Source organism: Palaemon carinicauda, unplaced genomic scaffold (genome assembly GCF_036898095.1).
Source record: "Palaemon carinicauda isolate YSFRI2023 unplaced genomic scaffold, ASM3689809v2 scaffold223, whole genome shotgun sequence".
NCBI classification, from domain to species: Eukaryota; Metazoa; Arthropoda; class Malacostraca; order Decapoda; family Palaemonidae; genus Palaemon; species Palaemon carinicauda.
The window spans coordinates 3,953-31,403 of NW_027169844.1; the positions used below are offsets into that span (position 1 = coordinate 3,953).

The following is a 27,451-nucleotide window of genomic DNA, read 5'->3' on the forward strand; positions in this document are numbered from 1 at the left end:
AGTACAGCTTAGCTGATCATGGCGACACGCAAACCCTTTCACCACGTTAAGGTGTGCCCACTCAGAAAGGATTGCTTCGATTATATATGTGAGGTCAGTGAAACATCATAACCTATTTTATGAGCGTTTGATATATATTACGGGAAAGATGGTAGTCCCCGGGTAGACAGGGGGTTGAGTCTCTACCTGTCAGTAAGGAGAGACCGACAGGCGTTTTGAAGGTTTTACTAATTGGCCCACGAAATTGAGACACTTTTTATCCATGAATAATGTTGGTTACAGCTGGAGTCTTTATCTAATTTGTTTTTCCTTTTTAAATAGTAAAATCTCATTGCGCTCTCTGTGCTGATGTATGATAATTATAATGATTAATCTGGCTTAGTTAATCTATCAATACAGCCAACTGATTTGTCTATTAGTGTATTTGAATCATATATTACCGTTGTATTTATTTCTAATATGCTTATATATTCGAGTTACCTATAAACGATGTGATAAAAACGATTCCTGGTGTAATTGAATTAGTATATTAATGTAATTGAAATTAATATTGATATTCTTTTTTTTCGAGCGTAATATATACTGTTTAAATTTTGCCGTAAAGAAAAACGGTAACAATCCTGGTATAGATGTTGCCATGCATTTACCGTCTTAAAAACGGATATGTTGACGTAAAAGAGTGAAATTACAGTTACTAACCCGTAAAAGATAATTACAAAGTAGGTTAAAAATTACACTCGCCTGTATTTTACAAAATGCGGCTGAGAACAGTATTTTTTTTTACGGAGAATTTCCGATTAAAATTACATTTTTAAAGTGTAATGTAATTGAGTCCTTATTAAACAGTTCGCTTATATTACTGCCCTTAAGTAATTAGTTGTGTGTGAATATTATATTGATTAAATCATAAATGGGTGTAATTAATTACGTGTTATTAATTTACAAGTAATTGTTATTCATTAATGATTCATTTAGAGGTGAATTGAACATTTAGGCCCATTTGTGGCTTTATGATAATCAATTATTTGAAAATCTCGAAATCTCTGTATTATTACCATTTCATTGTCATTTTATATCCTTCGTAAACACATTTTCTTTGGAGAAACAGCTGCTCATTTAACAATGTTTTCAGAGGCAATTTTAGTTATTAACAACAATCTTGATTTGTTCTCCTAAAACGTCTTGCCTTCATTCGAAAATCCAGCCAGAATTCATGATTACATCCCCGAGGATTTGTGGTTAAATCTCCAAGAATTCGAGTTGAAATCCCCTTAGAATTCGTTGTTAAATCTCAGAATTCGTGATTAAGCCCCCCAGAGTTCATGGTTAAATCCACAAGAATGCGTGATTAAATCTCCCCTAGAATTCGTGGTTAAATCTCCCCCAGGATTCTTGGTTAAATTCCCTCAGAAGAGGTGACTAAATTCCCCAGAATTCGTGATTAAATCCCTACAGAATTCAAGATTAAATCTCCCCCAGGTTATTGTTAAATCCCAGAATTCATGGTTAAATCTCCACAGAATTTGTGATTAAATCCCCGTAGAATTCGTTATTAAATCCCCAGAAATCATGGTTAAATCTCCAGAATTCGGGATTAAATTCCCTGGGATTCGTGGTTAAATCCCCAGATTGCGGGTTTAAATCCCCAAGGATTTTGTGTTAAATCTCCCAGTATTCTGAGTTAAATCCCCTAAGGATTCTGGGTTAAATATTCCAAGGATTGTGGATTAAATCACCCAAGGATTCGGACTTGAAAACCCTAAGAGTTCGGGATAAAGTCCCCCGTGAGGGTTTTTGGTTAATTCCCCCATGGAATTTGTGGTTAAATCCCCCATAGGATTTGTAGTTAAATCCCCCACAGGATTTGTAGTTAAATCCCCCATAGGATTTGTAGTTAAATCCCCCATAGGATTTGTAGTTAAATTCCCCATAGGATTTGTAGTTAAATCCCCCATAGGATTTGTAGTTAAATCCCCCCATAGGATTTGTAATTAAATCCTCCATAGGATTTGTAGTTAAATCCCCCAACAGGGTGTTTCGTTAGATCCCCAGGATTCGTGGTTAAATCCCCCCGGATTCGTGGTTAAATCCCCCCAGGATACAAGGTTAAATCCCCGAGAATTCGTGTTTAAATGCCCAAAGCATTTGGATTCAAATCCCCAGGATTCGTGGTTAAATCCTCAGATTTCATGGTTAAATCCCCGAGGATTCGGTGTTAAATCCCCGGATTTCACGGTTAAATCTCCAAGTGTTTTGGGTTGAATTCCCTAAGAATTCTGACTTGAAACCCCCCAATTGTTCGGGATTAAATCCCCCACAGGATAACTGGTGAAATCCCCTGTAGGATTTGTGGCGCAATACCCCGTAGGATTTGTGGTGAAATACCACGTATGATTTGTGGTTAAATCCTCTGTAGTATTTGTGGTTAAATCCTCTGTAGTATTTGTGGTTCAATCCTCCGTTGGATTTGTGGTTAAATCCTATGTAGGATTTGTGGTTAAATCCCCCACAGGAATTGTGATTAAATCCCCCAGGATTCCGGGTTAAATACCCTAGGTTTCATGGTTAAATGCTCCAAGCCTTTTTACCTAAATCCTGAGGATTCGTGGTTGAATCCACCACAGGATTATGGGATTAATCCGCCTGGATTTTGTGGGCAAATTCCCAGGATTTTGGGGTAAATCTTCCACAGGATTCGGGGATTTAATCCCAAGAATTTTGGGGTAAATCTCCCAGGATAATGGTGGTAAATCCCACATGATTTTGCGGTAAATCTCCACAGGATTCGTGGCTAAATCCCCCGATGATTTTGTGGAAAATCACCCAGGATTCTGGAGGAGAGTATGTTGACCTGAGGTAAAGAATGTTTTTGTTTTCGTTAAAAATCTGTTGGTTAATATCGAGTTCCAACATTAGCGACCAATAGGCGGACTTGAGTAATTACGAGTAACAACAAACAATTGTAACTGGCAAAATTTATTTTAAAGATCCTGTTTTTTTATATATATATAATTAAAGTTAATAAAACTTCAGATTTGCGTTCATTTAAATGTCTTGATTATGAAAATCGCCCGATGAAATGTGCTAAAGAATGTCACCTTATTTTTTTTTTTTTCATTTAATTTATTACCTCCGCCTATGAAGTTGGAAGGGGGTAAGATTTTACCCTGAACCCATTAAGAGGGTCCTGGGTCTTACCCCTGTATGTGTGTGTGTGTGTGTGTGTGTGTGTGTGTGTGGGAATAGCTCACGTACAACAATTTTAATCGTAGAGTAGAAAAACTTGCAGGGATTAACTTTAATGTAAAAAGCTGGAAATTATTAAATTTTGTAAGGCCAAGATCGAAGGTCAGGGTCAAGCAAATGGTCCAATTCACATAATCAGCCATAAGTCTGTACATCGTTATCACAGACTTTAAACTTCACATTTGAGTGAATGAAAATACACGCCAATTAATACATGTGAAGGTCAAAGGTCAAGGATTCAAAGTTGAGCTAAAGGTAGAAAATTAAGCTGCCGTGGCGTAGGTCTGCTCTCTACTGAGTGCCCCTCTAGTTCTTTAATGTTAACATAAACCTTTTTTTAATCCATTGATAAGGTCAACTAACGTCGTCTGTACTTTTATTTCGTATATTTCCTTCTATTTTCGTTCAGTCTAATTGTTGCTTATTTTGCTAATTCCCTTGTATTTACTCAGAATGGTTAATGTAAGAGTATAATAACAAAGTTAAATTATTCAGCAGAGACTGCAGTTACTGTAACAGAAAGGCTGAAGGGCCAGTCTGTACTGGAGCAGTAATTAAGGTCTGTAGGCTACTGAGTAAGTGACCTTAGCTCTATTAGAATGACCTTTTTGTCTATCAATAATTTCCACTCTATTGATATAAAGGTCGATGTGAATTAATGTGACCAATGACCTTTCAAAGAGCTTTATTATTCACCCGTTCACCTCCACCTTCGTTGGTCACAGTTGGGGAGAGGTTGGGGGTGTCTTTTAACTGGCCGCTCAGAGTAGGGGTGTAACGCTCTTAGTATTACACAGCTTATTTTCAATATATACATATATCTTACTTTTCAAATTTTTGGTTAAATAGTTTGGTCAATGAGGACAATATGTAAATAACTTTATGCAAACGTAACCATTTAAAATGCAACGCCATAAACTCTTGCTCTTAAAATCAGCTCTATTCATGTTTGCGATTTGAAAGCAACGGTTTGAAAACGATAATTTATCGAGAATTGTACGAAGTCATCTTAAGAAATATTAAGCCAGTATTTATCCCTCGATTTCTCGTTACATCTAATGTACATTTGAGACTGTTACGATGCCAGAGAAATCTCAGTCAATCAATTATTCAACCGTGGCAGTCCAACAATTGATGATTGACAGTCTATTCATAAATTATAAAAGACGAATACATTTCCACACATAAAATTAATAAAAGTTTTTAGCAGTCAAGTTTATTCTACTGGTACCGATTTCCTTTTTAGCAAATATTAAATATTTGAAATAACGTATTATATATTTGAATAATTAATTTTCTGTGTAAAGATTGCAGGTATGGTTAACTCTCTCTCTCTCTCTCTCTCTCTCTCTCTCTCTCTCTCTCTCTCTCTCTCTCTCTCTCTCTTTCTCTCTCTCTCTCTTTCTCTCTCTCTCTCTATTAGTAAATATTAAATCTGAAATAACACATTATATATTTAAATCATTAATTTCCTCTAACTACTAAAAGGTTGGAGGTATGGTTAATTCTCTCTCTCCTCTCTCTCTCTCTCTCTCTCTCTCTCTCTCTCTCTCTCTCTCTCTCTCTCTCTCTCTCTTTGCTGGACCGTGGTTTGTGTATTTCAGTTTTAAAATATACGCACTCATTGAAGTGACAATACCAATTCTGTAAGTGGTACTTTAATCTTTTAAGACTTGAAACGAGCTATAGTCATCTGGTGTAACCTGCTGTCACTGTTCAAGATCTTAATTTATGATAGGTTCCCATATCTTACGCGTTTGCTTTGCAAGTGTTTATGCAGGAAAAAAAAGTGCGTATTTTAAACATATGTAATTCAAATAGTGTGAAATATGAACTTGTCACTATTCTCGTTTCGTAGAATAAGGTTAACATTTACTCTCATGTGTTCTTCTCTCTCTCTCTCTCTCTCTCTCTCTCTCTCTCTCTCTCTCTCTCTCTCTCTCTCTCTCTTTTTTATTCAAAGTTGTTGACACTTTTTAAAAGAGATGTATTTTACCCACAATTAAATTGACTTATAGTCAGAATAAAGAGAATATTTGGAGTAGGTGGTATAAAAGACTAAAGCCATTTGCGAATAATTATTGAGAGAGAGAGAGAGAGAGAGAGAGAGAGAGAGAGAGAGAGAGAGAGAGAGAGACTTATTCTATGTTTGGGTTCCCCCAGGTCCCTCAGTGTGAGGCACCTCGTATATCCACCAGAGAGTTGCTAATGCATCTTCCGGTGTATTTTGCATCTTCCAGCCTTGGATGGTCTGGGATGCATCTTAGGTATTTATCGAGCTTATTCTTAAACACATCTACGCTCACTCCTGATATGTTTCTTAGATGAGCTGGCAGCGCATTAAATAGTCGCTGCATTATATCGATGCTGGTGCGTAGTGGATTAATGTCCTGTGCGCCTTCCTTGGTTTTCCTGGTATATTTTTTGGCACTATTAATCTACCTCGGCTTGCTCTTTCTGATATTTTTAGCTCCATGATGTTTTCAGTAATTCCTTCTATTTGCTTCCATGCTTGTATTATCATGTAGCGTTCTTTTCTCCTTTCTAGACTGTATAGTTTTAAAAATTGCAGTTTTTTCCCAGTAGTCAAGGTCCTTAACTACTTCTATTCTAGCAGTATAGGACCTCCATCCACTCTCTATTTGTGCAATATCCTTTTGGTAGTGTGGGTACCATATCTCATTGCAGTACTCGAGTGTACTACGCACTTAAGTTTTGTAAAGCATAATCATGTGTTCAGCTTTTCTTGTTTTAAAGTGTCTGAATAACATTCCCATTTTTGCTTTACATTTAGCCAACAGTGTTGCTATTTGGTCGTTGCATAACATATTCCTATTTAACATTATACCAAGGTCTTTAATTGCTTCCTTGTTTGTGATTGTCTCGTTATTAGGTCCCTTATATGCATATACCATTTCTTCTCTGTTTCCATAATTTATTGATTCGAATTTATCGGAGTTAAATACCATTCTATTTATCTCCGCCCATACATATATTTTGTTGAGAGAGAGAGAGAGAGAGAGAGAGAGAGAGAGAGAGAGAGAGAGAGAGAGAGAGAGAGAGAGAGAGAGAGAGAGAGAGAGAATGCACTGGACTTGGTTGTAAATGCTAACTTAATACATGAGCTAGATTGCGAGAACTCTATTTTAGGGAGAATATTGGAAATTTCACCATTTCGTGTTTCACCAAGCGTACTTACTGTACACACCTCGAAGCGTTTGACGAGTGTAGCAGATATCAATTTAATGGCTCTATTTTACAAATAACTAGAACTGATTAGCTGAACTTTATCTACGTTTGAAGTTAAAGCAATAAGACTTTAAGGGTTTAAAATGGATAATTGATCCTGGTTCGTAACTGCTCACTCCGCAAAATAAGTTTGCAGGCACTCTTTCGCATTATAGATAGGTGTAAAGCTGCCAAGCTCATTTTTATTATTGTAACCAAGCTTAATTTACCTGTACATAACTAGATTAGTAATGAAATTCTTAACCTTTACTTTTATCCCTTTATCCTACCTTGAAATCGGATATCAGTTTTGGCTTTAACATATGGTGGTCAGTTTGGACTTTAACTCTTCTTTCATATGCGTTGCCTGTACTTAAGTATGAAATCAGATCCCTGCTCTGATTTTGCAACATACCTATGCTTATATCTTGTGTTTTAGTCTTGGGTAGTGCCATAGCCTCCGTACTATGGTCTTCTACTGTCTTGGGTCAGAGTTCACTTGCTTGAGGGTATACTCAGGCACACCATTCTATCTTATTTTTCTTCCTTTTGTTTTGTTAAAGTGTTCTTAGTTGATATAGGAAATTTGTATTTTAATGTTGTTACTGTTCTTAAAATTTTTTAGATGTCCTTGTTTCATTTCCTCACTGGGCTATTTTCTCTGTTGGAGCCCCAGGGCTTATAGCATCCTACTTTTCCAACTAGGGTTGTAGCTTAACAAGTAATAATGATTATAATTATATTGACTGTCCTAATTTTGGGAATGAAAATAAACGTTCTGTAGTATCCTCTTCATCTTTGCATAGGTCACACACATTATCATTGTATCTTCCCCTGAAATTTGCTTTCAACTCTTGCCTTCATTACAAGGACTGCCTAATTCAGACCCATTTCTCTAACGTAGGCTCAGCATTATAAAATCGCAATTTGCTGGCCAGCACTCCTAGGTAAAAAAATCGTTTTGGCTTCGTAAATGAATTTGGTTATGCCCAGTTGATCCTTTTTCTATTGGTTAAATGCCTAGTTCAAAATTCAAATTCTCTTGACCAAGACAAGCGTTTGCCATGAATACCCAATTATGTCTTGTGCTAACCATATCCCATAGGATTGCTAAACGAGGCTGTTGCGTAAGTTACTCTGATACGCTTATTATTGATCAAGCTTTCTCGTTCTTCTTACTCTGTCTCGTCTTCCTTAATATTCATGGCATTGGAGTAGTTGAATGTTAAAATATTTTGCCGTGTCTACATTCAATGTTCCTCGTTTGACTAAAATGAGGTAAATAATTGTACCCTGTTGTCATGGGACGACTTGAATGAGGACAATTATTGTACCCTGTTGTCAGGGGACGACTTGAATGAGGACAATTATTGTACCCTGTTGTCAGGGGACGACTTGAATGAGGACAATAGTTGTACCCTAATGTCAGGGCGAGTTCCAGGAAGGAGAGAGAGAGAGAGAGAGAGAGAGAGAGAGAGAGAGAGAGAGAGAGAGAGAGAGAGAGAGAGAGAGAGAGAGAGAGAGAGAATTCAAAATCATAGCTTCATTAGGGAAGGGGCCTTGTTTGAACATAATTGTTACTTTGTGAAGACATTTTCCTCAAGAGACACAGCGATAGGTTATTTTCTTCATAACAATTTGATGTTATAATTATAATTTAAGTATTAAGAAAATCGGTTTTTGGCCCTTTTAACATCTTGGATTTTATTTCAGACATTCCTTGATATACCAGCCCAGATAGGGGAAGAACCATGAAAGGGGGCGGAGCCACGTAACAGCAGCAGGCGTTAGGAAGAGACTCCAAAATATTGACGGTAGGTGTTTTGAAAACTAAAGTTTTGATATAATCATTTGTATTTATAAGGTATTTTTGCTGTTAAATTATTTTATAAACTATCAAAATACTTGAGATATACTTAGGGATATCCAATGCGTGGATAAAAGGATTTAGACGATTTAATGTTCATAATATAACATTATTTAATTCAATATTTTTTTCTGTGGGAATTTTTTTTGGTGGAAATGGTTGGAGTCTTGTTGCTTGTGGGTATGGGGCTTGGAATGGAGGTATTTATATATATACTTACTGTTATTGGGGTTTTTTATTACCTCCGCCAACGAAGTTAGAAGGTGGTTATGTTTTACCCTCTGTTCGTGGTGGTTTGTTTGTGTGTTTGTTAACAGCTTCCTACCCATAATTTCAAGCGTAGAGTAATGAAACTTGCATGGATTAACTTATGTAAAAAGCTGGAAATTATTAATTTTTGGAAGGTCAAGGTCAAAATTCAAGGTCACGGTCAAGCAAAATGTCAAATTCACGTAATCAGCCACAAGTTTGGACATCGTTGTTACAGAGACTTAAAACTCGGTTCATATGTGAGTGTATGAAAATCCACGCCAATCACTAAATGTTAGGGTCAAAGGTCAAGGTCAAGGTTGAAGAAAAGGTCGAGAAATAAGCCCCTCTAGTTTCCTTCTTTCATTCTGGGTTGAAACCAGTAAGAAGTTTTAGCTTTTTTATGATTTTTATTCAGTAGAATTTATCATTTTTTTCTATACAGTTGTTTAGAATTGGTCAAAATTTCAAGGTCTAAATATTTCAAGCATTTACTAATTATTTGATATGATTTTAAGTATAATCTAATAACTTTCCTTGAATGGTAGGTTATTTCTTGATAGGTTATTTTCTGAGAGAGAGAGAGAGAGAGAGAGAGAGAGAGAGAGAGAGAGAGAGAGAGACTAATAGAAGTTACTTTAGGATTGCTTACATGCAGTTTTCCCTTTCAATTTGGCAACTGTCGTTAAAGTAAGTGACCCAATTATTTAATCCAAAATCAGTCACCCTAGATAGAACATGGGCATGAAAAGCACCTGGTATGGATGGCTTGAAGGCTGAGATGTTAAATGAAAGGTGTGTGACTGTACTCTACTTGAATGTTTGGTGAGAATGTTTACTATAGGTTTTAATGTTATCATTGGTATCGGTGTACTAGGTGTGTGCAGGTAGTATTCCGCTATACAAAGGTAAGGGAGATGTGCGTGCGTGTTGTAATTCAAGGGGTATCAGCTTGAGTGTGGTTGGTAAAGTGTATGGTAGAGTATTAATCAATAGAATCAAGGATAAAAGACGAGGAGGCAATCGAAGAAGTTGCAGGGTGGTTTTAAGAAGAGGTAGGAGAGGTGTGGATCAGATTTTTTTACAGTTAGGCAGATATGGAAGAAATATTTAGTTAAAGGAAGGTGTATGTTACGTTTATGGATAGGGAGAAAGCGTGTGATGGAGTTGATTGGGAAGCGATGGGGAATGTGATAAGGTTATATGGAATTAGTGGAAGGTTTCTGAAAGCAGTGAAAAGTTTATACATAGGCACTAAAGCATGTGTTAGGATAGGAAATGGAGTGACTGGTTTCCCATGACAGGATTATGGTATGTATTTATTTGTTAATTTATGCTGATGTTCCCCATCCACATCGCAAATGAATGGTTACCCTACATATGATGGCCATACTGTGCAGTGTTGTGCCTTATGGTGGCTATACTGTGCAGTATTGTGCCTTATGTAGCCCATACTGTGCTGTATTGTGCCTTATGTAGGCCATATTGGTAGTATTGTGCCTTGTGGTGGCTATACCGTGAAGTATTGTGCCTTATGTAGCCCATACTGTGCTGTATTGTGCCTTATGTAGGCCATATTGGTAGTATTGTGCCTTATGGTGACTATACCGTGCAGTATTGTGCCTTATGTAGCCCATACTGTGCTGTATTGTGCCTTATGTAGGCCATATTGGTAGTATTGTGCCTTATGGTGGCCATACTGTGCAGTATTGTGCCTTATGTAGCCCATACTGTGCTGTATTGTGCCTTATGTAGGGCATATTGGTAGTATTGTGCCTTATGGTGACTATACTGTGCAGTATTGTGCCTATACTGTGCAGTATTGTGCCTTATGTAGCCCATACTGTGCTGTATTGTGCCTTATGTAGGCCATATTGGTAGTATTGTGCCTTGTGGTGGCTATACCGTGCAGTATTGTGCCTTATGTAGCCCATACTGTGCTGTATTGTGCCTTATGTAGGCCATATTGGTAGTATTGTGCCTTATGGTGGCCATACTGTGCAGTATTGTGCCTTATGTAGCCCATACTGTGCTGTATTGTGCCTTATGTAGCCCATACTGTGCTGTATTGTGCCTTATGTAGGCCATATTGGTAGTATTGTGCCTTGTGGTGGCTATACCGTGCAGTATTGTGCCTTATGGGGTCCATACTGTGTAGGATTGTGCCTTAATGTGGTCATACTGCGTATTATTGTCCTTTATGGTGGCCATACTGTGTAGTATTGTGCCTTATGGTGGCCAAACTGTATAGTATTGTGCTTTATGATGGCCATACTGTGTAGTATTGTGCCTTATGGTGGCCATACTGTGTAGTATTGTGCCTTATGGTGGCCATACTGCACTCTTTGGTGTAGATGCAACAGTTCCTCCTTTACTTAAACCAGATGGCTCAGTCACTCACTGTCCAAAGGAAAAGGCAACCCTTTTGGCTGATGTTTTTGACGGTAAACAGAGTAATGAAAAACTTGAACTTCCTCATTCCTGTTTTCCTGAGGCTAAACTAACTAGTTTAGCTTTTCGATCTCGTGAGATTAAAGCTCTGTTGGTGGACCTTGATGCTTATGGAGGTGTAGACCCAAATGGTATTTTTCCTTTGTTTTTTATAAAGACAGCAGATTTCTTAGCTCCGAAGTTATCTGTTATTTTGCGCAAGTTAGCAAGAAGAGGAGCTTTTAGCACTTGTTGGAGAATTGGTAATGTTACTCCTCTATATAAATGTGTTTGTGGTAGCTCAAGTCCCAATGATTACCGCCCAATTTCCATAACTCCCATATTATCTAAAGTTTTTGAACGTCTTCTGGCAAAACGTCTTAATAGGTTTGCTGAAGGTAATCATCTATTCCCTAGTTTGCAATTTGGTTTTCGTAAAGGCCTTGGAGCATGTGATGCCCTTCTTACAATCTCCAATTCTGTACAGAAATCCCTTGATTGTGGTCAGGAAGTTCGTATGATTGGCCTTGATTTTAGTGCTGCCTTTGACCGTGTTAATCATGAGGCCCTTGTTTTCAAACTGAAACAGTTGGAAGTGGGTGGGTCGTTTCTTAGCATTATTATTGATTTTCTAAGTAATAGATCTCAAAGAGTTGTTGTTGATGGGCACCATAGTGATTATAGGAATGTGATATCCGGTGTTCCACAGGGTAGTGTTCTTGGCCCATTACTCTTCATACTATATACACATGACATGTGGTTTGGCCTAGAAAACAAGCTTCTTGCATATGCAGATGATGCTACTCTCTCTGCATCAATTCCATCCCTTGAATGTAGATCTGGGGTTGGTGAATCCCTTAATAGAGATTTAGCTAGAATTAGTGCATGGTGCAAATTATGGGGTATGAAGTTGAATCCTAACAAAACTCAAAGTATGATTGTAAGTAGGTCAAGGAAGGTGGCTCCTCAACATCCGGATCTCAGTATTGATGATGTTTCTTTAAATTTGTATGACTTTCAAAATTTTAGGTGTGATTCTCGACAGTAAATTTACTTTTGAGAAACATATAAGGTCTGTGTCTTGTTCAATTGCACAAAAAATAGGCTTATTGAGAAAGTCTTTCAAGATTTTCGGTGATCAATATATTCTGAAGAAGTGTTTTAATTCTTTCATTCTACCTTGTTTTGAGTATTGTTCTCCTGTCTGGTGTTCAGCTGCTGATTCTCATCTTAATTTGTTGGACAGAAACTTACGGTCTATTAAATTTCTTATTACTGATCTAGATATTAATCTTTGGCACCGTCGTTCAATTAGTTCATTATGCATGTTGCATAAGATTTTTCATAACTCTGACCATCCTTTACATTCAGATCTCCCTGGACAATTCTATCCTGTTCGTAATACTAGGTAGGCAGTTAATTCTAATAGCCAGGCCTTCTCCATAATGAGGCTCAATACTACACAGTACTCTAGAAGTTTTATTCCAGCTGTTACCAAGTTGTGGAATGATCTTCCTAATTGGGTAGTTGAATCAGTAGAACTTCAAAAGTTCAAAGTTGGAGCAAATGCTTTTTTGTTGACCAGGCGGACATGAGTCTTTTTATAGTTTATATATGACATATTTGTTTTTTATGTTGTTAATAGTTTAAATATGACATGTCTGTTTTGACGTTGTTACTTTTTTTAGAATGATTTATTGTTTGTTCTCTTCATTTATTTATTTCCTTATTTCCTTTCCTCACTGGGGTATTTTTCCCTGTTGGAGCCCCTGGGCTTATAGCATCTTGCTTTTCCAACTAGGGTTGTAGCTTGGATAATAATATTAATAATAATAATAATAATAATAATAATAATAATAATAATAATAATAATAGTATTGTGCTTTATGGTGGCCATACTGTGTAGTATTGAGCCCTATGATTGAAGGCCCAGGATATTAATTTCTTCATTTGTACTTACGTCTGTGATTTTTATAGTTTTATTTGAATGACCTAATATGTAGCCAGTAGTAATGCATTGACTGTCCTTAGAATATATCTATTAAATTATGCGTTGGTAACTTATTAGTTATCTAAATGGCAAAACATGTAGGCACACATTCCAGTATTCTATTGGAGAAGTAGACAGGTTTTCCGTTAACTAATAATTCCCTTGATTTAATGAATGTGGATGTTTTAGTGCCAAGATGTTTCGTCTCTTACCACGAAGTGGCATTCTGATTTTCATTATAGGAAAAATTGCAGGGATATTGGTACTATTTTGAATTGAGCTAAAAATGTTTCAAAGGAAGCCTTTGTTGAGAAATTAGTTTAATTTAGACGTTATTACTCAATGAGAGCGCCCCCAAGAGCTCATAGTTGAACTAAATAACTGGATAACATTGCTTTTTCCTATAGTGTTTTAAGTAAAGTCAGGTTTAAAGCAAGCTACTAATAAGGTAATCAAATTTTGTTGAGCATAATGATGCAAATAAAGGGAATTATTATTATTATTATTGTTATTATTATTATTATTATTATTATTATTACCTACTTACTTACTAAGCTACAACCCTAGTTGGAAAAGCAGGATGCTATATGCCCAAGGGCTCGAACAGGGGAAAATAGCCCAGTGAGGAAAGGAAATAAATAAACTACAAGAGAAATAATGAACAACATAAAATATTCTAAGAACAGTAAAAACACTAAGATAGATCTTTCATATATAAACAATAAAAACTTAAAACAGAGGAGGAGAAATAAGATAGAAAAGTGCGCCCGAGTGGACCCTCAAGCGAGAGAACTCTAGCCTAAGGCAGTGGAAGACCACGATATAGTTCAAAGGCCCAAACTAACATACCACTAGAATCCTCGATGCTAATTATAAAATATAATTCATATTTGAAAGAATCTATAAATCTACGTTGAATATAAATCACATAAATGGCCTAACCTTTTTCTATGTTGTAGCTGCCTAACCTTTTGCTATATTGTGGTTGCCTAACCTTTTGCTATATTGTGGTTGCCTAACCTTTTGCTATATTGTGGTTGCCTAACCTTTTACTATATTGTGGTTGCCTAACCTTTTGCTATATTATAGTTGCCTAACCTTTTGCTATATTATAGTTGCCTAACCTTTTGTCATATTGTGGTTACCTAACCTTTTGATATATTGTAGTTGCCTAACCTTTTGCTATATTGTGGTTGCCTAACCTTTTTCTATATTGTGGTTGCCTAACCTTTTAATAAATTGTAGTTGCCTAACCTTTTGCTGTATTGTGGTTGCCTAACCTTTTGCTATATTTATTAGTGTGCTACTGTTATAAGCACACATTGAGTATGCGTTGTTTGAGATGTTGAGTCTTGAAATAAAGTTCATCTTTGTAACTTTAAAATGGTTTATTCTCTAAAAACAACAGTGTTAAACATCTCCATCACAGGAGTGTAGCTGGTTTGGTCGGATGACCAATTCAGGTGAAGTATAGATATGAAATTATCGATATCACAGATATCGTATGCTTAGTTGTCTCAGCATTTAAACACATTCGTCTCTCGGAAGACACCTGCATCCGGTGACGACACAATCTTTCACACGGTATGCATTTGTGTTGACGTTTCAGAAAAATGTTACATTGCCGAGGGATGCAAAATACATCCTGTTATGATTTTATATGACTACAGCAAATCTCACGCTAGCATCTTCATCCACAATGACATATTACGTCATGTATTTTAAACATATAATAATTAACAATTTCATTTATTACATTAGCTCGGCCAGCTATCTCAATTATTTCAAAAAAAATCTAACAAGCCAAAATATGTTTACTAGGTGTGACTGGATATATGTATTATTCTTTGTTTAACTTTAGCCATAAGCAAATGAGGACGAATGTCCAAATAGGCACATCAAAAAAATAATAACAATAATGCATATGAAAAGATATTACCAAAGCAAAGAAAAAAAAATGCATGATAAATACAGATCATATATATGGTACATTGCTAGCAAATGATTATATGGTACCAAAAAAAAAATACTGATATACATATGATTCTGTAACTTGTTAAAGAATAATTGTTACCTTTGTCAGAAACATAGATTAACACAATACGGTAACTAATAAAAATATTTGTTACCTTGGTAAAGATTCAATTTTAGTGCGCAAACACGAATTCCTGGTACGTACACATACCACGGTTTCGTACATATATATATATCTATATATATATATATATATATATAGGGCTGATATATTTTATTAGATGCCCATAGATTCTGTTATTTTTATTTTTTTTTCTCTTTTCTTTTAACATTCCGGCTTATATATTTTATTAGATGCCGAGAGAAAAAATGATTTATATTTTTTTAAATGTTTTTTTTAAATGTATTTTTAACAATGCAATGTTCAATAATTTCTTCAATTACATATTACTAGCGTACTAACTGCTTTTCATACACACACAATTTCCAGAGCATTTTACTCCTTTAGCGAATGAGGTGGCCACTTCAAACGGCTTTAAACTGAAATAAATAAGGAGTTTTGTCTGGACATGGCGAAACGTTCTGTTTTAGCTTCCAACTGTTCCGTAACCTACGCCAAACAAGGATGTTCATGGCGATAGATATCACCGTAACACTTAATCCTGCTAGTAGTATGGGGTGAAGAAATTCCTTATAAGTCGGTGACGGGTGGTCCATCTCGGTCAATTTCATCAACCGCTTGGCTACCTGTTTGTTGTATGGGAGAGGTAGTGCTGGCATTGTAGACGTCCACGTGTAGTTCGCGAAGTAGGCTCGTTTTCTGATGATTGTCCTTAGCCCGGTCACCATGGAATTAGGGGAAGTCCCGATACAACCATCTGCTGCAACAAAGATGTGTGCAAAAGACGTGGATCCGTCCGGGCATGATACATTGAAGCCGTCCTTGTCGTATCGTATCCACGAGCCATTGTTCAGTCTGCAATTGAACTCATTTTTGTCAAAGGGATAAAGCTTATCCAGACAATTTTTACTTGTATGGGAGAGAGCACCGTCTAGCACTATACCTAACTCGCATGAATCCATTAAGTTTTTATGGAATTCAAATGAGTCAGCTGTACATATTTTTCTATCCATTGCGTCTGCACAGTGAGTTAATTGATTTAAGTCTTTAAAGACCGTATATGTTTCCTTGTCTGGGGAAATCAATACGTGTCCTGTCAAACTGGATATTACTGGATTTGAGTGATTCGTCATGAAAGTCGGAAATGGTGATATCCTGTAAGATTGCCAGGCATCAGAAGAATCAAAGGGAATTGTAATCCTAATCTTGTTATTTTCAACGCTTACTGTAATTAGGCTGTAATAAAATTCTAACCTACGTTCGCCTAACAAAGGAACATAGCCTAGTTTATCCCTTCCGTTCTCCAGAACTAACTTTAAGTAATTTATAGGCAACAAATGGGGCGACAGTACACCTTTAGTTGCTAACGTGATAGCTTCTACATAATCCTTGGATTTCTCAATGAAATGTGCAATTCTGTTATGTATGTGATCTATCTTTGAATCATAATACGTTAACGTTGCCAACAAATCCTGTACTTCCATAATCTGAATATTACTTGAATGTTCATTTACTAAATCCATAATTTGATTGTTTGAAGCTAGCTGATTCCTTAGTTCTGACATAATCAATTCATCTTCATGAGTCAAGAACTCAATTTGCTTATGTTGATTACTAATCTTAAGACGATTGGAAATTCCTAAACCTAAACTTGCAATAGACCCAAAGATGTTTAATGCAGCATAAATAAACGGATTTCGTCTTTCTTTATGTTTGTGTCCTACAGTCCACATCAAAAGGTCACAAGCCAAAGATTCTGTCTCGTAAGTCTTATTTTTCGAGTCATCAGATAGCATCTCTGCAACTTTTAATGTCGATCCAAGCGAACTCTCTGTAGTCAAATGAAAATGTCTTTTATGCAACTCATCCAATGAGACAGAAAACCTTGAAATGGCAGTTTTTAAGCTAGTGACCTCATTCTCTGGAAGAAAAATTCCTTGCATATTCACTTCTACAACTACGTTGCTCGATGTAATAAAAACGTCTTCTTGTCTTTCAACTATAGTGCCATATTTAAAATCTATACTTTTAGTCTTAGAGCTCATCCCACACGAGAAAAATGTCTGAGCAAACAATATCACTCCCAACAACAAAAAATTAATCTTGGAAACCTGTAACAAGAAAAATATATGTAATTACTCCTGTAGTAAGAAGAAAACTTTTAATCACACAAATAAAAAATTCTTCCCTCACTTCTTTCCCTCTCTTTTTCTTTTTTTTCTTGTGAGCCAATGGTACTATTCTCTCATCCGTGGGTTGGGATACGTTTTGAACTCTAAACCTATTGGCCGTTAATGTTTCCAAAATGTTAAATGGGCCTTCAAACTTAGGTGTTAGTTTATAATTGAGTCCTTTACGCACATTTATCTGTATATACACGTTATCACCCACGGTATATGTTTTAGTTGGCTTCGCTATTTTATCATGATTCCTTTTCATTATTATTATTATTACTATCCAAGCTACAACCCTAGTTGGAAAAGCAAGATGCTATAAGCCCAGGGGCTCCAACAGGGAAAAATAGCCCAGTGAGGAAAGGAAATAAGGAAATAAATAAATGAAGAGAACAAATTAACAATAAATCATTCTAAAATAAGTAACAACGTCAAAACAGACATATCATATATAAACTATTAACAACAACAAAAACAAATATGTCATAAATAAACTATAAATAGACTCATGTCCGCCTGGTCAACAAAAAAGCATTTTCTCCAACTTTGAACTTTTGAAGTTCTACTGATTCAACCCCCCGATTAGGAAGATCATTCCACAACTTGGTCACAGCTGGAATAAAACTTCTAGAGTACTGCGTAGTATTGAGCCTCGTGATGGAGAAGGCCTGGCTATTAGAATTAACTGCCTGCCTAGTATTACGAACAGGATAGAATTGTCCTGGGAGATCTGAATGTAAAGGATGGTCAGAGTTATGAAAAATCTTATGCAACATGCATAATGAACTAATTGAACGACGGTGCCAGAGATTAATATCTAGATCAGGAATAAGAAATTTAATAGACCGTAAGTTTCTGTCCAACAAATTAAGATGAGAATCAGCAGCTGAACACCAGACAGGAGAACAATACTCAAAACAAGGTAGAATGAAAGAATTAAAACACTTCTTCAGAATAGATTGATCACCAAAGATCTTGAAAGACTTTCTCAATAAGCCTATTTTTTGTGCTACTGAAGAAGACACAGACCTTATATGTTTCTCAAAAGTAAATTTACTGTCGAGAATCACACCTAAAATTTTGAGTCATATATATTTAAATAAACATTATCAATACTGAGATCCGGATGTTGAGGAGCCACCGTCCTTGACCTACTTAACAATCTTACTTTGAGTTTGGTAGGATTCAACTTTATACCCCATAATTTGCACCATGCACTAATTCTAGCTAAATCTCTATTAAGGGATTCACAAACCCTAGATCTACATTCAGGGGATGGAATTGATGCAAAGAGAGTAGCATCATCTGCATATGCAAGAAGCTTGTTTTCTAAGCCAAACCACATGTCATGTGTATATGGTATGAAAATTAATGGGCCAAGAACACTGGAACACCGGATATCACATTCCTATAATCACTATGGTGCCCATCAACAACAACTCTTTGAGATCTATTACTTAAAAAATCAATAATAATGCTAAGAAACGACCCACCCACTCCCAACTGTTTCCGTTTGATTTGTGATTCTTCTAAATTCTTTCGAAGGATATCATATCGACTTTTACTCGCATTTATACATTCTTTTAAAGGATTTGATAGATTAGTTGTAGGCGTTAATACATGGAAAGGCGTTCTAACTGGGGTACCATACAATGCTTCATGCGGTAACATTTTAATTGATATATGATATGAATGATTCAGAGTACTCAGTGCCGCCGGTATTGCAATATCCCAGTTGGGGTCTGATCCCCCTAGTGTTACTCTTAATATATTTAAAACTTTTCTATTTGCCCTTTCCACTAGCCCATTCGACTCTGGGTGATATATCATGGTATTGACACAATGAGGTAAGAAAGTGATTATTAAATTCACCACCCGAGTCTGAGATTATCATGTGTAGAATTCCATGTTTACAAATGTAACACTCGTAAAACTTCCTAGCGCATTCAATCGCAGTTTTAGTTTTAAGCGCTATTAGTTCTGTATATCGAGTTAAAGCATCTATAATTACTAAGAGGTGCTTATTTCCTCTGTCTGACTCGTAAAATCCTGTTAACAAATCTAAATGTATTCTTTCAAAGGGTTGATTGGGCACGGGATAAGCCCCTAGGCTGACAGGTGTTTTCGTATGCTCTTTGTTTTCCTGACATGTGCGACAATTAGCTATGTGTCTTTTTATATCTGTAAGCATCGTATGCCAATAAAACAATGATTTGGCTTTCTGTGACATTAATGAGAACCCCGGGTGTCCATGTAATGAATTTGAATGCAACCAATTCAGGACAGTGGAAATAAGTGAGATTGGTACTACTACCTGGTCGTTAGTTACATGTGGTGTATTGCGGGTTTTCCTTGTCACAGTCCTACACAGAATATTTTCTTTGATTATATAATTCTGCTGCTTATACTTTATATATCCCTTTTCCTTATGATTGCCTTTCAAAGTATTTATAATTGTTTCTATTTTCTGATCTTTTCTTTGCTCAGTCTGTAATAATTCAGCGCTCCAGCCTAAATCTTCTTGTTCAGATATCGTTTTAACAATAGGCATGGATGTTGATATATCTATTAATTCAGCTAAAGGCTCCGTACAAGATGACACGGGGTTGCGTGATAATGCATCCGCAATGATATTTGCTTTCCCAGGTAAATACCCGATTCTTGCGCCAAAATCTTGAATGATCAAATGCCACCGAGTTCGTTTAGGGCTGAGGTTGAAGCCTTTAAAGAACTCGGTTAGTGGTTTATGGTCAGTAAGAACCTTAACGGGATAACCGTAAATTATGAACTTAAAATGCACTAGTGAATTAACAATAGCTAGCCCTTCCTTGTCTATTACTGCATACTTACTTTCGGAAGTTCTCAATTTTCGAGAATAAAAAGCTATCGGGAAAAATTGTTTATCATATTGCTGAAGCAATACCCCTCCTACTCCTAAGTCTGAGGCGTCTGTTGCAATGAAGAATTCCTTACCGAAGTCAGGAAATTTTAAGATAGGAGAACTACACAGTTCATCTTTCAAGGTATTAAACGCCTGTTGATGATGCTCAGACCATATGAAATCTACGCCCTTCTTCGTAAGATCAGTTAAAGGAGCGGCTATTATTGAATAGTTGCGTATAAAACGCCTGTAATATCCACTACAACCCAGAAATTGCTGTATTCCCTTGACATTAGTAGGTATGGGAAAATTACGTATAGCCGACACCTTATCATGGACTACTTTAAGACCTTGGCTTGACACCATGAAACCCAAATATATTAATTCTGTTTTGAAAAATTCACACTTACTAATCTTTACCCTTAAGTTATGTTGTCTTAATCTCTGTAGTACTAGTTCTAACTTACGTAGATGTTCTTCTAAGGTGTTGGAAAAGATTACAAGATCATCCATATAGGCATGCAATATATCCCCTAACAAGTCTCCAAATACTATGTTAATCATTCTTGTAAATGTTATAGGAGCACAACGTAAACCAAAAGACATCGGTAAAAATTCATTATGTCCCCTGGCTGTGCTGAAGGCTGTGTTTGGGATACTATCTTCTTCTAATGATATCTGGTGAAAGCCTTTAAGTAAGTCCAAACTGGTAAAATATTTATTCTGACCTAACAAAGACAAAATATCGTCAGTACATGGCACTGGGAATCGATCAGGGATCGTCTCCTCGTTTAGACGACGGAAGTCGACGCAGATACGCCATGTTCGATCTTTTTTCGGTACAACTATTAAAGGAAAATTATAAGGGCTGTTTGATTTCCTAATGACTCCTCCTTCTAGCATTTTACCTACTTCATTTATTTCATTCTGGAATTTCATAGGGAATCTGTACGAGGGTACATAGATAATTTTCTGCTTGTCCTTTAACCTTATTTGATGCTCGATCACATCTGTTTTTCCTAAGGATCCATCCGTAGTGGAAAAAACATCATGATATTTAGTTAAAAGTCCAAAAATTTTCTGCTGAATTTCTTCGTCTTGAATGTCTTTATTGATTTTATTTTTAATAGATTGCAAAAGGAATTCATCCGCAACTGATTGAGAGTGATTGATTTCAGCAACGGTAAGAATACGATGTTTATAAACTTCTACATCCAAGATATGTTGATTTTTGTGAATTACTAAAGTGTTATTTAAATGATTACAGACTTCAATATTACATTGTTGATGTGAGCCTACTGTATAAATAGCTTGTGTGACAGACAATCCGTTAGTTTTCAAAGTGTCGGAAAGGATTAATATTTCAGATCCCGGTAATGTTTTCTTTATTTGCACTATTAAATTCGAAGGTACGTTTGGCTCGATAGATTGCGTGCAAGATGATATTACGGGTGAACGAGAATTCTGCTGGGTCGCGTATATTATTTCTTTATTAGTGAGACAAGTTATTGGTTCTTCAACGTACGTTACGGTTACATTTGTCGTCTCCTTTTTATCCAAAACTGATTTTAAGGTATTAGAAGACTTATAGAATTTCCCTTTGATGTACACGCCGTGCTTGGCAGGGGCTAAGATTATGTTTTGATTTCCCATAGATGGGTATCCTATAATTACAGCTGGATACATATCAATGTTTTGTATAACAACAAATGTATCGGCAAACGTGCGTTTACCGACTTTAAATTGAACATGAGTTATGCCTATGACATTTAATTCATTATTTCCTATACCCGAAGTCTAACTCCGGATTTTTCAATCGGAAAGTTCGAAAACAACAAATGATGTGTCCTCAAATCCATGATATTACGTGGACTACCAGAGTAAAAAATTAACGTAAAGGATTTGTGTTCTAAATTTACAGCATATAAGGTTGGTCGTAACTCATTTTGGCTTCTTATTGTATGAATTCGTTGCAAATCTACGGGAGCATGCACTGTTTTACTTAATTCGGCCGTGTGTTTCATAGGAAAATCTATTGCCTCACAATTATCTGATAAAACATTAAATTGATTATTCAATACTATTGATGTTGACATGAATGACCTTGACCCAACATCACTCTCTTCCCCACTGGAGTTAACTATGTGGTATTTGCTTTGCTCTGCACATTCTGAAAATTAGTCTGACCTTGTGAGGTCTGGTTTGACGACCCAGGCTCAGCGATATTCGAAGAAGTGTTTGTTTGCTTCGGACTCTGAACTGCATTGACATTTGGTGGTTTCTTCTTATTGTTAAAATGAGGATTTTTCTTTTTATTTCCATATGGAACTGACTGTGGAATTGACTGTGTATTTCTGGGATTCTGTTGTGTCTTACGCGAGTAACACTAACTGTATGAATGTGTCGAACTATTATGTATCGAGCAGAATTTCGTTCTGCAGTTCGCGCTTAAGTGACCTTAACGTTTGCAATTATAACACGTCATTCCCGCTACTTGACTATTATTAACTACGTTCACTGTTTGTGGCTTTGTTTCATTCTTTGCAAAAACTTGAGTTAACACGGGATCGAGATCTGGACACTTAGCCATGTGTTTTTTTATCTGTTTATATACATCCAATTCCGTACTTGCAGGCGTTAACTTTTCATCAAAACACCGCACTAAAGCTTCAGGCAACATAAGTGTCATGCAAGTTAAATACATTAATCGTAAAAAATCTTTCACGGAGATGTTATCTCTAGTAACCCAAGTGGAATTACCTAAAATATCCTGATATTCATTAAGCCTATCAGCTATGAGAGCTGCTCTCTCAATAACATTAGGCCGATTCATAGTGGCTTGATTAAGTGTATTTCTTAACGTTAATACTACATCCAAGGCTTCTTCACCCCCATAGACCGCGCGTAACCTAACTTTGAAATCATCCCAGGTAACTACTTCTTGAATTGAAACACCTCTTAAATACGCACTCGCATCCCCCTTAGAAAAATCTATAAAACTTTTAGCTTCTTGTAATTGTACAAAAGGGTCTACGATTTGTTTGGCATTTAAATGGGCATCGACGAATGAAATCCATGACTCCACATTTTGAGGCAAGAACCCATTAACTCGACCCTGAAAAGGAAGGATTGCAGACCTGGCATTTACAAGCGTCACAATTGGGAGAGGATTAATCTGTCCTACACCACTAGGTCCAGGGGTGGGGCTCACAGGGGGCGTCATGACTGCTGTATTTCTTTTCCTATCTCTTTGACCCCTTGCAATTCTATCAAAATATCTATATAAATACAGACGTCCACTGCGTAAACGCATAAGTACCCACTGACAAAGATTATAATAAAATTCCCCAAAACAATGTTACTAATCCCAAGACATTTCCCGAGAATTTCTGAAAGAAAACGGAACACAAAGATATTTCCCGTAAATTTCTGAAAGAAAAGGGAATTAGCACAAAAAGAGAAAAAATTCTAGATGAGAATTCGGAGTTGAACACAGTTTCCTTTAATGAAAGGAAAATAAAAGATTAGCAAACCACTCACCCCAGTAATAATCGAATAACGACTCGTGATAACTACACTTCACTGCCCAAACTGAAATGAATTTGAAAATTGTACTTAGCTTATATATGGTTCTGTGTGATGTCGTCACATCCTCTCTCTCTCTTGATGTTTGTTAGCGATGTATCGTCCGAGTTTCCGTTGAATGTAGTGCTTCCTGGATATGTTTTGTAAATGTTGAACGTCAGTCCTTGGGTTTCCTAGGATGTTGATTGAAGATCCAGCTCATCAGTTTGTATGTATAACATTCATCAAATGTTGTAGATTTCGATGGACTATGTTACTTAGTCAAAATTGTAGATTCATTAACGTTGATTTCTTGAAGATCTTTCTCTGGTTTTTACAGCTTTATTTTTGATTTCTTGAAGATCTTCCTCTAATTCTTAGAGTATTATTATTAATTTCTTGAAGATCTTTCTCTGATTCTTAGAGTTTAAGCGCTGCCACCATTTATTAGTGTGCTACTGTTATAAGCACACATTGAGTATGTGTTGTTTGAGATGTTAAGTCTTGAAATAAAGTTCATCTTTGTAACTTTAAAATGGTTTATTCTCTAAAAACAACAGTGTTAAACATCTCCATCACAGGAGTGTAGCTGGTTTGGTCGGATGACCAATTCAGGTGAAGTATAGATATGAACTGCCTAAATTATCGATATCACAGATATCGTATGCTTAGTTGTCTCAGCATTTAAACACATTCGTCTCTCGGAAGACACCTACATCCGGTGACGACACAATCTTTCACACGGTATGCATTTGTGTTGACGTTTCAGAAAAATGTTACATTGCCGAGGGATGCAAAGTACATCCTGTTATGATTTTATATGACTACAGCAAATCTCACGCTAGCATCTTCATCCACAATGACATATTACGTCATGTGTTTTAAACATGTAATAATTAACTATTTCATTTATTACATATTGAGGTTACCTGATGAAAGATTTTTTTTGAATTATTTGATAAATTCTAATTATGAACAGGTAGTTATTCGGCATATGTTTGGTATATTTACCCCTCACATGTAACCTTCCCCCCCTCCTCACAACATAGAGACGATAGAGTTGGACAGCTTACGAACTCTGATTGTGAACGAACAAATATAAGAAGGCACGATTGTTTGTGTTTCTTGTAGTATGGTAATATGCTGGCGATAGAAGAACTAAATTTCCCTAATTTTAAATGTGAGAATTAGATAATGGTTTCCATTTGATCCATAGGTTAAATATTGCTCAATTTATTGAATTCTTAAACAGAATTGGTGTATTTATCATAATTGACTTGAGAGAACTAACAAGATAAATACTAAATTTCAATGTTGACATCATGAACATGATCATGAACATGAGTAAGACGTAGAAAGATAAGATATAATTTTGCTATAAATATTACTTATATAAAGTAAGTCTTCGATGTACATACTGTAGTCCACAATGCACATAGCTGCTTGTTAATTACTTCTCTTGTAATTAACTTATTAACTCTCCTCACTGGGCTATTTTCCCTGGTGGAGCCCTCGGGCTTATAGCATCCCGCTTTTCTAACTAGAGTTGTACCTTAGCAAGTAAGTAAGTAAGTAATAATAATAATAATAATAATAATAATAATAATAATAATGATAATAATAATATAATAATAATAAAAATAATAATAATAATAATAATTATTATTATTATTATTATTATTATTATTATTATTATTATTATTATTATTATTATTATTATTATTATTATTATTATTATTATTATAATAGTGTAGGAAGGTTTTTGGTTAATTGAGTAACAAAGTCAAGGCGTTATGGAAGGACAGGTTGAATATTTTGATGCTGCTGCATGGGTTATCCAATGAAAACAGTGTTTATATTCAGTGGGCTTTTAAAACCATGTGTTTAAGATGTAACACCTTAGTCATACTCTTTATCTATGGTAGATTATTCATTGGATAGATATAAATGTTAACATAGAGTAGCTGTAGGTTCATTGGATTTAAATTATAGATGTCCCTTGTTTTTTACTCGAACAGGCTTATGTCTTGATGTAGGATAGATTCGCAAATGGATTAATGTGACGGTTAGGCAAGAGATACTAATCCATAGAAAACAAGCTTGTTGCATATGCAGATGATGCTACTCTCTTTGCATCAATTCCATCCCCTGAATGTAGATCTGGGGTTGGTGAATCCATAGTTCAACCATGCAATGAAGCTGAACAGCTTTATATCTTAGGATGTAATTCAGTGGGTTTGGACAGTAAATGTTGTTGGGGATTGACGTATAGGTTTTAAGAGTTTTGTTGTAATAATGATTGGAGTAATTCTGTGGTTAGATGAAAATTTAAAACTACTACGATTTAGGACTTTCTTTGGGGTATGTGTTGAGCAGTAGCAGTACCAGCCAAACTCGGCTGAATCCCTCGTCAGGCTGGGAGGAGTGGAGAAAGGAAAGGTTCCCCTTTTTTCATTTGTTTGATGTCGGCTACCCCCCAAAATTGGGGGAAGTGCCTTGGTAATAATAATAAGAATAGGGAAGTGGGGAATATAGGGAAAGGAATAGTACCCCTGGATACAATCCAGTTTAGAGCTCAAAGGCAGGTGCTCGGGATGGGAAAGATTAAGGCAATAGGGAGAAAGAGAAGTACAGGAGAAGAATTAAAGAGAGGGGCAGACCCTATTGCGATATTAGGAAATTAGTATTATTATTTCAGGTAAATAGATAGATTTGTTGAGTGGTTCGTGCAAATGATTATTGTATTGGAATAAGTGGGCAATTTATGCTATAGATCTGTAGCTGTATTAGTGTCCAGAAAATTGAGTGTAGAAAAAATAACCATTCATATGTCAAACTGATATTTCAATTTCCTTTTCACAGGATTAAAGAACCCATGGCAAGAAGAGAGGAATTCTTCAAGAAAAATGGAAAATTACTGGATCCTCTACAACTGCTGCTATCAACAAGCCGAATCTTCAACTTCCTTTTAAAAGTCTATGGCGAAATATTTCTTGTTCTTGACCAAATTTACTTAGATTAGTCCAATCTCAAATCATTCATAAAAGAATTGAATTTCCACTCCGAGCAATTATTTTTGACCAGTCACATTTTAGTCTTAAAATTTGATTAATTTCTTTAAGCCTTATCAAGTCATATCTTAGTACTTCATATGGTCAAAAATTTTCAAAATATGTTTTTATGGCATGAATATTTGGAGTATTTTCCGTTTTAAGCTTTGAAAGAATTTAAAGTTCTGATATTTAAGCTTCTCTGTAATTTAAGACCATCTGAATATTCCTCTTAAGTTAAATTAACCTTAGAGCAAAGAAATAGTTTGAGGTTTTAAGGTTGTTCAAACCTACAAGGAACAAGAATGATATAAGCTACAGTATTTAAAAGTAATTATTTTGTAAAAGGTTAGTAATTGACTATAGAGAAATGTGTGTAATAATTTAAAGCCTTGATTAGTCATGAAAATTAATTTGATCACTAAATGTATTCTTTGAAAGTGTCATAGGGACTTCCATATCATAGAAAATTTACTATAAAGATAATTGAAATTATTCCCCCATATATTTTTTATCAATTTAAAGTTAGTTTTCTCTAGAACAGAAATGTCAAACTTGAGGCCGATGTGCCAAATGTACCCTCAAGATGACTAGATTTTTCAACTAGCTATAATTGTTATAACTGAGAAAATGTAAATAAACTTTTAAAATGAACCAAAATGTAGTTTTGGTAAAGT

At 35.9% G+C, this 27,451-nt stretch overlaps 1 long non-coding RNA gene across 1 annotated transcript; it reads left to right on the plus strand.

Annotated features, from left to right (window-relative positions):
- On the plus strand, positions 1-26,719 carry LOC137636072 (uncharacterized). Its single transcript, XR_011042913.1, has 3 exons — positions 1-93; positions 8,188-8,288; positions 26,587-26,719. It is a non-coding gene; the product is annotated as an uncharacterized lncRNA (long non-coding RNA).
- Positions 26,720-27,451: the final 732 nt, after the last annotated feature.